The 13,699-nt window shown below is 34.4% G+C and overlaps 1 protein-coding gene across 4 annotated transcripts in view; it reads left to right on the forward strand.

Moving 5' to 3' along the window:
- The window catches only part of Syncrip (synaptotagmin binding cytoplasmic RNA interacting protein), a 28,033-nt gene extending 26,265 nt beyond the window's left edge, over positions 1-1,768 (forward strand). For all 4 annotated transcript variants that reach the window (XM_047557865.1, XM_047557866.1, XM_047557867.1 and 1 more), the window contains one exon: positions 1-1,768. This exon is cut by the window's left edge. The gene's annotated coding sequence lies outside the window, so the exon portion shown is untranslated.
- Positions 1,769-13,699: the final 11,931 nt, after the last annotated feature.

The following is a 13,699-nucleotide window of genomic DNA, read 5'->3' on the forward strand; positions in this document are numbered from 1 at the left end:
AGTAATGGTAAGGAAATCAAGCAACCTTAAATATCTCGGCTGTATAGGAGCATATTCTATTGCAGAAGACCTTCCTATGAAGATCATGGAATCAAATACGGGACATTGAACTAATACTTGGACTTTGATATGAATTTCTTTAACAATTTTCTCTGCAGTGCAAGTTATTAAAAACTAAAGCTACTCTATTTTCCAAATGTGTTCCAACAGAAATCCTTCATAACTTCTAGCATGGTATCTTAATAAAGAATAAAGTTCTTCTCTTTAAAAAATCTGCTCTAAGTAGATTTTTCCCCTGTTTTTTTAAGTTAAGGATCCCAGCAGTGGTATTCTGAAATATTCTCTTGAATTTGTGCATTTAAATTTTATTGCAGTGGTATAGATGAATGCCACTGTTGGCATCCTTAAATTTTATTTCTGCTCACCAAGGTTAATCATGATTGTCTATATCTTTTTTATAGTAATCACTTTTGAATTGTGTTCAGATATGCAGTTTCAGGTGTAATCATCAGAGCTGGTTAGTCAGGCATTCCAGATAGTGGTTCTTTTCAGAACCTTTTTTAAAGGGTTGGTTAACTACCTCAGTAGCAGAGGATTGAACTATACCCTGTCTGTACTGTACATAGAAAAATCTTTGTAGATAAAAGCAAGGCTTGTTAAATATGATATGAGGGTAAGATTTTAATATACCAAATGTAACATTCTTAGTTGCCTTTAGTTTCAGAGGCTTGTAAGACTTCCTCATGACCATCATAACAGGCCTTGCTTTTGTCGTATTTTGTGGCTGAAAAAGCAGCCTTGCTTCTTCAGATATTGTAGTTATTTGGATGTATAATAGTTTAGCAAGATGTTACTTTTGTAAGACATCAGATGTTCAAAAAAAGTGCATCCGAACTTGTACTAAATACTGCAGTGTCCCTTTATAAAAAGTCAGACTAAAACTGACAGTTGTACAGCAAAGCCTGACATTTGGATATTTTGAAGTTTTTCATAAATCATAGAAATTAGTATATGGCTGTAGTTTAGCTTTTTAGGTAAAAGGTATGTTTCATTAGTGCATTTCTTACTGCTGATCACTGTAAAAATGTGAATCAGCTTTCCATTTCTTATGCAGGTCATGATAACTTGTAGAGTAGAGTACAATCATTTGTGCTATGTTTTTAATTTTCTAAAGCACCTTGATGACAGTGAGTGTTCAGTGGTGAAGCATCCTCTATTGAATCACCCTCAAAAAATTTTTGGCCAAGTCCTAAGTTGATAGCTTAAAGTCAAAAGTAAAATTATAGTTTAATTAGGACTTGGTTGTAAAGAAATCCCTTTTCCCCTTCCCCAAAGGGATACTGCAGTTATATCACATACCCAATAGGCACCACGATGAAGATCAGAGCTTATACTTAATTAAGGTTTTATACACACCAGTTCCCCAGTAAATGCAAATTTAACAAGAAAATTAGACATGTCATATGTTCAAAATGCTCATGGCAAACAATCATTTTGCATTCCTGCAAATAAAATTGTTTTATACTGTAAGCTGGAGGCGAGTGTAACTTATTTTTGTAATAAAGTTTTTATTTTTTTTATGTGTCATTAATATAAATGTGTGTTAGTATAGAAATCTTCTGGTTTAAAAACTTAGAATTGCACACATTTCAGTATGTTTATTTGTACTTAACATAATTTTAGAATAGTGGTTGCCAATAGCCTGTATGTTTCACATTAATTGGTTTTTTTGTTACCTTAATAAACCATTTTAGTATGTTGTATGTCAGTTACTGGGATAGCTGGGACATAGAGTGTAATTTAAAATTTGTCAATAAGTATTCATTGGAATATATGTAAATGTGCCTTGCCGGTTATTGAAACTTACCTACAAAATGAGTATGGGGTGACAAAAATTTGTTCCTGGTGCTTAATGAAACTTTCTGCCACTGATTTTATATATTACCCCGTGCTTTTTTAAAATCCATCTCTCTCAAATCTTAGTGTAAGTTTGAGGGCTACACAAAACATTTACATTTCATTCTAACATGAGTATATAATAGGTTGTGGAAAGTGGGTGAACTAAATGTAGCCTTCAGTAAAATTGAATCTCAGTGTAATCCTTGGTGCTGGCATTTCCCAGATCCAAGGAGTTAAACAATCCCATCCAAGAGGTCATTGCCATGCCTATTGGCACTTAACTGTCATACCATTTTTAAGGGACACTGTCAAGGTGTTTAAGTTAATTCTCAGAATTATTTGTTGGGATTTTAGGACAGGTTTGTTTGATTTTAAGTAAGAATTGCATTGTCAAAGTTTAAAGATGAACACTTTTGTGAGTTCACAAATGTGTTCTTTAATATAGTGAAATATGGAGCTCTGTGGGTTTCCAAGACTATATTTGGCATTCTTAGTTGGGGACTTGGGAGGGAAAACTGATGATATAAAGAAATTGTGAAGCATTGATGGTTATCCTTAAGGCTAATGTAAACAGTGGTGATGAAATGAAATGTATACACACTCAAGTGAAATTACTTGACAGTGTTCATTTGAATAACTTTGAATTCAAGCCATTACAATTACTTTTAAAATTAAATATCATTTGCACTGTTCTGATAATGGGTGCAGTTTTTGAGCAATATAATCAGAGCTAAATATGCATGTAGTGATTAGTGATGTGAACAATTAAGTTCTGAGAAGAAATACTAACTGTGGTATTTTCAAACTTAAATTTCTGTAGTAAAATCAGTATCAAACTTATCAGAGATCAAGGAAAACAGGCAATGCATATAAACATAATTTTGAATGTTGTGTGGCCTATAAAGCAATAATGCAATTTATATGGAATGTCATGAGATATGAGAAATGGAAATGCAAAAATAACTAATCCTTTAGTAAAAATGTCAACATGTTAAAAGGGGGAATGTTAACTAATGTAGGTTATTGCTATTTGTGATTTGTTTATGGGTTCTTGGCTTTGACAGCTTCAAAGAATGGACAAATGACAAGTTAAAGAAATTTTGTATATATATTGTCAAGGAATGGGTCTTAAATCCAACAGTCAAGTCCCTTCCTTGGGGTGAAAACTGTATCCTTAAAGTTTTCTGATTGTTAAAAAGACAATTTGAGTTACATAACCAAAACAGACGCAAGATTTTGTTTCTGCAGACTACTTGGCAATCAAAAATGATCATAAATTTAATTTATCAGTTTTCAGAAAGTTGCTTTGTGAGAAAATTGTGTTTATTTGTATTCTCCTAAGCATGTATTTTGATTTTTAGCCATTGCTACTGAATCAGATGTTAAAAGTGAAGGGAGAATTGAGCACAGAAAGAGGTTGCATACCCATCATCGCAGTTGTAGTGTCATGAGAAATTTTTACTGATTTTTGCAAATATGACTTAAAATATAAACATTTTTCTCATAAAATAGGAACATAGAAATGGATTGATGGAGTTTCTGGGTTTTTCAGTTGCATATAAAATAATTGAAAAGGCATTTAATAGGATGAACATCCAACTATGTGGGCAAAATTGACATTCAGTACAGCTTTTTGACTGCTAAGCCAAAAAACAACAAAAGACCACCATGTTGTTATACAATATGACATGTAGTCTGTATTTTATGGGGAGAAATTAAAAAGTAGAAGGGCTTCATGTATTAGGTGAGAGCTAGTTCTAGAAAAAAATGGTTGCTCAGGTTCCTAAAATTTCCAAAAATACCCACCATGACTGTTTTCTCCCCAATTATGTATACCATGAAGTCTTTATCTGACTACAGGAATTCAGTGGTGGGCATAAAGTTAACACAGAACTTAAGGAATGATACACAAAAGAAACAGACTTGTGGGGATGGAATTTAAGGTGTAATATTTACTCAGTAATCATACCACTCAACAGGGCATGCCACTACTTTAAGATGCTAATTAGGAATCATTGCTCAGACTTTTTTAACTGGGCAAATTAGTAGATGGACTTTTGTGGTCTGTCACTTTTTAAAAGTACTTAGGACACAAATTATATTAGCACCACAGTCTGCCTTCAGTAATAACACCTAAAATATTTTTCAGGAGGAGCAGCGTTCAGTTGGGAAAACAATCTTTTTTGCAAATGCAAATCAGTATTACTACTAACACTCTGGGTCAAAGATAAGGTTTTTTTTAATGATGTTAACAGTAGTCTGATAAATATTTAGAAGTCTGGCATTGAGAAACAAAAGCTTGTACCTGACTAGTATTTTAATTTAAAAAAAAATTAGTTCTTTTAGCTTATTTAAATTCTTTTACATTTATTTATCCATAGAATTTATATTTATTTCATTCCTTTCATCTCACTGAAAACTGTCTGCAGGCTCTTTGATTTGGATTAGATGTGTGAAGTACTGTCTTTTGCCAAAAACCTCAAATTACCTGTTTTTTTTTTTTTTTTTTTTTTTTTTTCAAAGTAGTGGGTTTGTGCTTGTTTGGAGATCAGTTTAAAAACTATCTGTACTATCTGTACTGCCTCTGATGTTAAGATTTTATGTATAGCATAAGGAAGCTAGCTCTGACTATATTTTCCTAAGAATAAAGACCTATTTTTGTAGCATGTCTTAGGACCTCCAGGAGTCCAAGAATTATTGTGAGTGTCCTCCATTTCATCATTTTTCACTTAACAGCTTTTAAATAGACAACTTGGAGTCTTTAGAGATCTATCGCCTTTTGATCATGCATACATTCAAAGTAGCCAATGGTGACTACAAATTCTCCAGGATAACCCCAATTGCAAGCACATAACTGGGAGATGTGTAGAATAAATGTATTGGGCTCGTCTTCACTTTATTTTAATTGTTGATGGAAATGTTCTGTGGTCATGAACCTGCCTTTGGATTTGTTGAAGTTAATGGTGATTTGATTTTACCTCTCTGGGATTGTGCTTTGGCACACTGTATTCTTCCATTCTCTAGTCTTACCCCTGGCAAAATTTCACTGAAGATGTGGAAATGAGATATAGGTTGCAAATAACTTAGGAGAAGAAACAATCTTTTAAAATAATTGTCCTTTTAGATAACTGCAAATGAGGTGTTAGGTAAGTGAATTCAGCTTAATATGTCCTTGTTAAGCTAAACTGACAAATCATGAAAGTTAGGGGACTTGTAAATACTTTCAAGGGTTTTGACTCAGCCCTAGGATTTCTTAGAGGTGGTGGTTAAGGGGAAGATAAAATAGTTTTAATCACTTCATGAGGACCTTTTGAAATTTGTCATTTAATTTAGAGTTTAGTTTCTGATTAGGATTTCTAAAATTTATATTGGTATAAAAAAGTTTTCATTATTTCAGGAAGTTCATGGGAGTTTGAATAAGATTTCTTTGAGTACGGGAGAAGTTCTAATAAATCATTTTGGAAATTAGTGTCTCCAAATATGAGCACTTTCTAAAAGGTGTTTCTAACACAAGATCTAAAGAAGGTCATTTTAGGAAAATAACTGTACAAGCTTCAATGAGTTTTTACCTAAAAAGTAGTTTAGAACAAGTTCTAATTTGAGGGGAGTCCTAAAGATCAGTACAGATCTATAATGTTCATGAGTTGTTTCTTACCTTTCTTAGACTTTCAGCTGTGTTCTGAAAAGATTATTGACAATTTCATGTGACTTTGGATAGAATTGTAGGATGCCTAAGGGAGTTGATATTTATGAACTAAAGCCAGTTTTAGTTTTTTCACGGCAAAAAGACAAAGGGTTTGGGATGGACAGACCACTACTACAGATTACAGAATAAACTAGAGCTTATTGCCAATATAAAATCTGCAGAAAAGAGTTTTGTAGATTGCACACGATAAAAATCAGGTCTTAGAGATGTTCCACTGTCATGTCCTGTGGTATGACTCATTTAGTGTTAACTGTTTTGGGTTTTGGGGACTTAGCCCAGAGATGCTGTACCACTGACCTACATCCACAACCCTTTTTTAAAAAATTGAAACAGGTTCCCCTTAAAGTTGAACAGACTGGCCTTCATTGCAATCCTGTCCCACCCTCCTGAGTTGCTGGGATTGACTATAAGCATGTCTCACAAGCAGGCTTAGTGGTATTAACTTTAAATGAGGTGAAATTTGAATAATTGTGGAATTATGTAACTCATATCATTTGAATGCAAAATTGCTAGAGCTAGATGCTTTATCCTGGCTGAAACTTGTAAGACTCTGTGTGTGTGTGTGTGTGTGTGTGTGTGTGTGTGTGTGTGTGTGTATTTGGTACTGGGACTTTAACCCAAGGCCTCACATGGCTAGGCAAGCTTTGAGCTACACGCATAGCCTTTTTTGAGAAAGGGTCTCACTAAGTTGCAGAGGCCAGGATGTCCAGCAAAGACTTAATAAGAGAGAATGTCTTTACTACATCATTTTTCCTATTGATTACTTTAATTGGGATGCTCAGAGATTAGACCCCTAAAATTGCTTTGACATAAACTGATTTCAGTATAATCAATATTTGAAATGTTCTACAGTAAGAATCAGAAATGAGCAGTATGCCAAAAGTTATTTATAAAAATTGGAAGAATACACTTAAAATTCTATGCAGCCACATGTGTATGTAATACAGTAGCTTTTTTATTGTTTTGTTTTGTAGATGAACACAGTATATTATGTGGTGCTGACCATTGAACTCAGTGCCTCACACATGCTAGGCAAGTGCTCTAACACCGAACTGCACTCTAGTCTGTACAGTGTAGTTTTGACAGATTTAGTTTGTACCTCCTTTGCTTTCTTCTTGAAGTAAAAATGCACATACATTTGCAGACATTGACTATTTAGGAATCATGTAAGCATCACTGAGGACAAGTGCAGTTCCCTCTGAGCACCTAACTGGAATTGTTCATTTACACGTAAAATTGTGAAGAGATGAATGAACATTCATTGTAAAATTACATCATGTAACAAATTCTAGTGATTTCTTGGTTTTCTGAGATTTCATTTAGGAGTGCATAAAGAAAGGAGCAAGCAAAAGATTTGCTCAGTTTCTTTGGGTTAGTTTGATTTTTTTGGTCAGCCCTGTTTACTTACACCATGACACTTTTCTTTGTCTTCTTTTAGAATGGAAGCTCCTTGAGAGCAGGGAAACCTGAACTAATGGTGCTAAGCAGGCAGTTACAAATACTTTTTTTTAGTTTGGTAGAAATTTAGTTTACTTGCTGAATTAAGTGATGTAATTTAGAATCACTTAATTTGCAATAGGGAATGCCTTTAAAATTAGCACAAATTGCTAAAACATGGAAAATCTCCATTTAACTTCTCTTTTTAAAAATCAGAATTGTTCTGTGGTTGAGGGGGAGTAATTTTTATGATTTACAGACAGCTTTGTTATTTCAGTTTAACTGTTAATACCTTTGTGTGGAAGATACTAATTTACATTTTCCTTATTCAAAATTAGAGGGAAAAGGTGTTCCATAAGTCAGCTTCAGCAGTGGATCTCAGGAAATCAAGCCTATCAGTTTTCCTTTATGCAGACACTCAGTTTAATTGCACACTGCCAGCAATTTGTATTGTTAGACAAACCTCCATCTGTATTTCAATGAGGAAGTGATAGTTTAATACTGAATTTTTATTTTGCTGATTAAGAAAGTCTAGTTGATTTTTGACCCTGAAGTTTTTAATAAGGGTCTTTAAATAGCAGTTTGAAGATGAGGAGATTAATGCCCAAGAAAAATATTCATGCTAGATAACTGAGGTCTTGAAAACAGGTATTTCTAAGTAATCCACACTGCTTCCTATATTTTAAAATAACAGTATAAATGACTTAACATCTGTATGAGTAGCCTTAGATTTAGCTACCAGTTGGTAGAAGTTGAAGTCCAATCATTGGAAAAGGGAGGCTCTGAATTTAAGGTGTCTCACTGCATATATTTGAGTAGTGATGTGGTATCATGGTTATATTTTTAATCAACTTTTTAACTTGGTACTTTTTTTTCTTTCTGTTGCTGGTGATTGAACCCAGGATCTCACTGAGATACACACCTGTCCCCATAGATTTTTTTTTTTTTTTTTTTTTTTTTGTGGTGCTGGGGATTGAACCCAGGGCCTTGTGCTTGCAAGGCAAGCACTCTACCAACTGAACTATCTCCGCAGCCCCCCATAGGTATTTTTAAAAGATGTAAAAACAAGCAGACAAACAAAAAAACTATACACATCCCAGTCTACTCCCAGAGATTACTCCTGTAGTTCTTGTGGATACTATGCCACCTCTTATAAAGGGTAAGTTTAAGCAGCATTTTATTCACCACCTTGTGAAGAACTACCTTGTATTTGATCCTGTTTTCCTTTGTCTATTTTAAATTGATGTTACATTTACTACTTGAAATACACTTAAGCCTCTGCTTTGCTCCTCACACTAGAATAAGGAAAGGGTATAAAATATTTTTTCTTTTCTCCCAATTCCTGTTAGCTGTTTTCATTGCTGTTAAGTTCATAACACTAATTCTCTCATGCCCTGCCTCTGGACTAAAGATAGGTTAGAACATAACAGTGCATAATGTACATTGTTGTGCCACAAACCCATGTCCTTCTGAGGGCAGAATTCTAAAGTACAGACAAAATGAGTTCTCTTTATATTCTGTTATGTTTATATTCATGTCACGAACCATGACTTTGATCTTCTTTTTTTCTGAGCTCATTACCTGTATTTTGTTACCAAAAGAAAAGAAAAACCTTGCTGAGTTACTACTGTACTATTTTTGCTTAGTGCTATACTTATGACTCATTCTGTGATTCTTTTTTTCCATTACATTGCTGACTTCCACTATTTCTTATATTCCATAGCTTGTTTTTAGATTTGCATTTTTTTTGCTTTATAGCTTTTTTCTGGTAATACTTTGAGAAAAGTCACCCAAACTATAAACATTGATGCTTATTGGGAAATGTTTGTTTCAGCCTTCCTTTTTTTTTTTTTTTTTTTTTTAATATAGTTCTGGGTGTTAAATCTAGGTTAGGGTCTTGGGTGAGTTGTATTCCCAACCCCCTCCCCCAGATCCTTTAAAACTTGTGAACAGGATCTTGCCAAGTTGCCCAGACTGGCCTTGAACTTTGCTGTCCTCCAAGCCTCCAAAGTCATTGGGATTACAGATGTGTACCACCTTGCTTGACTCGCCCTTGCTTTTGATTGAAAGTTTGGAATGAGGTTCTAGCTGCAATGTCATTTTCCCATCAGAACTTTGGAGGCATTGCACCATTATTCCTAGTGTCTAGTGTTATTGGTAAGTCTGATTTGAACACAGTTATTACTTCGTAATCTACTTTTTTCTTTTGGAACCGTGCAGATTTTTTTTCCCCTTTGTTATTTGGTTTCTAACATTTCATGAAACAACTGTGTAAGTCTTCATTTATTTTGCTTTTAACTTGAAGGGTTGCACTCTTGAGAAGTTTGCTCTTGCATTTTTTTTCCCCAAATTTTCTGCTGTTTTTTGAGTTTGGAATGAAAAAGTTGGGCTGGATTTACTCTGATTTTTAAAATTTTCTAGTCCATTGCTAGCCTTTTGTATTTCATAGAAAATTACTGTGTTTTAGTGCATGTATGAATTTTTAAAAAAAAACTTGGCAGATTCCATATTTTTAAAATTTTTATAAACTTGGCAGATCCCATCCTTTTAAAAATTATTTATTTATTTATTTATTTGTTTATTTATTTATTTATGATGCTGAGGATCAAACCCAGTGCCTTGCATGGGCTAGGCAAGTGCTCTACCACTGAGCCACAACCCCAGCCCACATGTATGGATTTTAAACCTAAGCAAAACAGTAGTCCTATTTTATATGTACTATTTTTTTTTGTTTAAGAGGATGATGTTCTCATTACGTTGCCTGGTTAGAGTGCAGTGGCTGTTCACAGGTATAGTCCCACTACTGTTACACAAGTGCAACCTGGTAATTTCTGATCCTTGGAAATTATCATCTTGATACACAAACACATGATCAGTAAAGTACACTAGAGCCCTGAATTCTTGGGCTCAAGAGTGATAACTGTCGAATGCTAGAGATTTTTTATAAGTTAGCAGTTTCAGACTGTGACATAGCTCAGTGGTAAAGTGTTTGCCTCACATTCACAAAGTCCTGGGCTTGATCCCCAGTTCCAAGAAAAGAAAGATAAGAAAAAGTTAGCAGTTTCTGATAAGATGGGTTGAAATGTAGTTCACTGACATGGTTTCTCTCTCGCTTTTTTTTTTTTTTTTTTGGTACTTCTGGTATTCTCAAATGTCTGCTGGTTCTTTATTGATATTAGTTGTCACAAGACCTATCCCCTGAGGTGGCTGACTGCAAATTCTGTGTGTGAGAACATGAGGACTAACAACAGGCTTTATTTTTAGCTTTTACTATGAGACGGGAAGTAGACCTTAAAATCAGTTTTACAACCACATGTCACCTAAGTTTCTTTTCCTTCACTTGTATAAATCAGAGGTCTTTTCCTTTCCATTTACCCTTCCCATGGAAGATCTCTCTTGTTCTTTGTAGCCCTGTGAGTACAAAATCAATTTTTAGTCTCATTTTGTCCACTTTTATATGAAGACATTTTATATGCCTAAATTATGCTATTTAGTATAAAAATTGATGGTTTTTAAATAGAACTGAGTTGTGAAATAATAACAGTACACACAACCCAAGACTTATTTGGAGAAAAAAAATCTTAACTCTGTATTATCATGTTCATATCACTGCTTATTTAGCATAATCTGGGGAAAAGAACAAATAAATCTTACTTGAAAATAGCACCAAGCATACCAAAACAGTACATACAGAACATTTTGTGAACAAGGGTATAAGTGACATTCTTGACTGAGGAAAGCAGATTATTTTGAAAGGCATCATTGGGAATAGGATGATGGGTTCAGGAAAATGACATTTTAGTATGTTTCAGAAGAAATCACTGGGAATTTTTTCCCCCTCCTTTTAATAGTTTATCTGCATGTCTTATTCTACTAGGTAGAGAGACTTAATTCCTTTTTGTGGCAGGACCTCTCTACTCTCCAGATTTGATGTTCTGAGATTTGGTGAGTCCACGTTAATCCTCTTGTGGAATATATTTTACACTGTTGTTGGATAGTCTTTCTTTGATTAAGGAGTCTTAAATCCTCAAATTTATCCACATAAAGGCAAGACAAGCATCTTGGGGCATTTTGGCCATTCTTAAAGACCTCTTCCAAGCATTAAAACATTAGTTCTTGTTTATGTTTTGTGGTATTTAATATTGACTGTTATCAAAGAAGAAACTGACTTTAAAAGGTATTGGGTGCCCCAAATATTGGCTTTTATAATGGTAATAGTATCTGGCCTGTGACATGCACATGGCGATTCATATGTACATATATTCATAGAAACATACCAGGAAACTAAAGTGGAAAATAAATCATCTCAAAGAGTAGACCTGGATCTTTAAATTAAAATTGATGGACAGTTAACATTCTGGTCTTACGCTGAGTCTTTTGCATTCTTAGGGATTTCCCATTCAGAATGAGTCTGCATATTCATTTTTACATAATCTTACAAAGGTATAGGTCATTGATGTAAGAGCATGTTTTAATGTCACATGACTTCAGTGATTTAGATATTCCCCCTTTCAATATTTCTAGATGAAGAAGTAAAAATTTTTGGTACACATTTAATCTCTGGACTGGAATTCCCATACCCACACAGAGATGATTATATTAAGTTAATTATATTTTTCTAGCTTTCAACATTCTATGAGATAGTCTGTTTTTAGTTATGCTGATATTCTTCATGCTTTTTTGTAGCGAAGGCTTAGTTTCACAAAATACAAGAAATGTTAAATTGTTTATCCTGTAATGAATAACATGTATGAACATTTCTGGTACATTATTTTGGTGTAACCTGTGTACTCTGGGGAAGAGAATAGGGTAAATATTTCTCTTATATTTCAAATAATACTGGAACCTGTATGTTACGAGAAAAACTTTCAACCCTTCGTTAGATAATCCACAAAGCTTTATCCCAAGTGATTTCCAAGTTCCCTAAAATTACTGGGTTAATGCATACTTGGAGTTAGCATGAGTCATGTAGATGTCAACTAACATGGGTTTGCTTTTGTGGTAGTAATTTAATCTTCAGAAATAGTTGTGTTTTGTTTTTTGAATTGTTTTGTTATGGTACTTGGGATTAGATCTAGGGCCTTGCTTGCACATGGTAGGCAAGCACTCTTCCATTAAGCTACACCTGACCCCTTGTGAATTTTTAAATTTTGAGATGAGGTCTTGCTAAGTTACCCAGGCTGACCTCAAACCTTCTTACCTGCTAGAATAGCTTAGCTGGAATTACAGGCATGTGCCACCACACCAGGCTTGCAAATGTGTTTATTTCAAGTTTCTCTTGAAATTCTAGGCATATTTATCCTCATGTAATATAATGCTAATGTATTAAGGAACCTGATCAGGAAAACAAGGCAACTTGTATTTGGTTGGCAACTTCTAAACCAGCCTTGCTATATTGTTAATTTATATGTTCTTTAAAAATAAGCATATAATCCAAAAATCCATAGGTATTTTTCTGAGTACCAGTGATTCTCCCTACCTCACAGTAAACTGTATGCTGAAACCCACGTAATTATCAGAATAAGCATTTTATTGCACTCTTTTCTAGGGAGGTTGGTGGTTTTAGAATGATAACCCTTTTAAGTGGGTTTTCCTTTCACTTCTAATTTTTTCTTTAGTGGAAGGGAGCACAGTATGGAGGATTGAATTCAGGACCATATGCTTGTCCTGAGTCATATCTTGGCCCTCATCCATGTTTTTAACAGCTGTTCATAAGATACCAGTATCCTGATGTCAGATTACATATTTTTCAGTTTTAATCTCTATGGACATTTGTTATGTTGAATCCCAGCCTTCTTCAAAAATGCTTTGGCACCTGGCTGACTAACCTCCTACCACTCCATTCTTACCCATCCTTATTTCTCTTTTTCCTCTCTCTACTTGTCTCCTTGATCCCATCTACATTACAGCTTCACATTACTTCTAAGCATACTCAATTTTAATTGTCAAGACTTGCAGTTCTGCATTTTAGCTGCCTGCTGTACCATTAGAGCACTCTCAGCATTTATGTCCTGTTAGTTTACCTTATCACACTCAATCACATTAATCATTCACTGTTACTGAATAAGCCTGAAATGTACTATCAAAGTCCTACCCATTCAAGATCTGGCTGAACTTCTAATTTATAAATATGTTCAATGGCTCCTGAAGACCAAATTTCTTAAATAGCATGTTTAATTATACTGGCTTTGTACATCTAGTTCTAGAGTCTATAATAGCACTAATTTAAAACATAAGCTACTGTGTAATTGAAAAGTTTTTATACTTTGACCCCAGCTCATCCTTCTAGCCTTCTCTTCCAGTAATATTGTTGTGAATGCACTGATTGCCTTGTCTTTGGTTCACCTCACATTTAAAAAAAAATTTTTTTTAGTTGTAGGTGGACACAATGCCTTAGTTTTATGTATTTTTATGTGGTGCTGAGGATGAACCCAGTGCCTCACATGTGCTTGGTGCTCCACCACTGAGCCACACCCCAGCCTTCACCTCACATTTTTGGTGTCTAGAAGTTCTACCATATATAAAACTACTTAAAGTGTGACTGTGGGCAAAGCCATGTTTTTGAAACATCTGGCGACATTTGACATGCAAGAAAAATCTTGAGCCATTTAAATTATTACTGCCACCTTTCTAATTCATTTTCTGACTGTATGTAGT

Source organism: Sciurus carolinensis, chromosome 7 (genome assembly GCF_902686445.1).
Source record: "Sciurus carolinensis chromosome 7, mSciCar1.2, whole genome shotgun sequence".
NCBI classification, from domain to species: domain Eukaryota; kingdom Metazoa; phylum Chordata; class Mammalia; order Rodentia; family Sciuridae; genus Sciurus; species Sciurus carolinensis.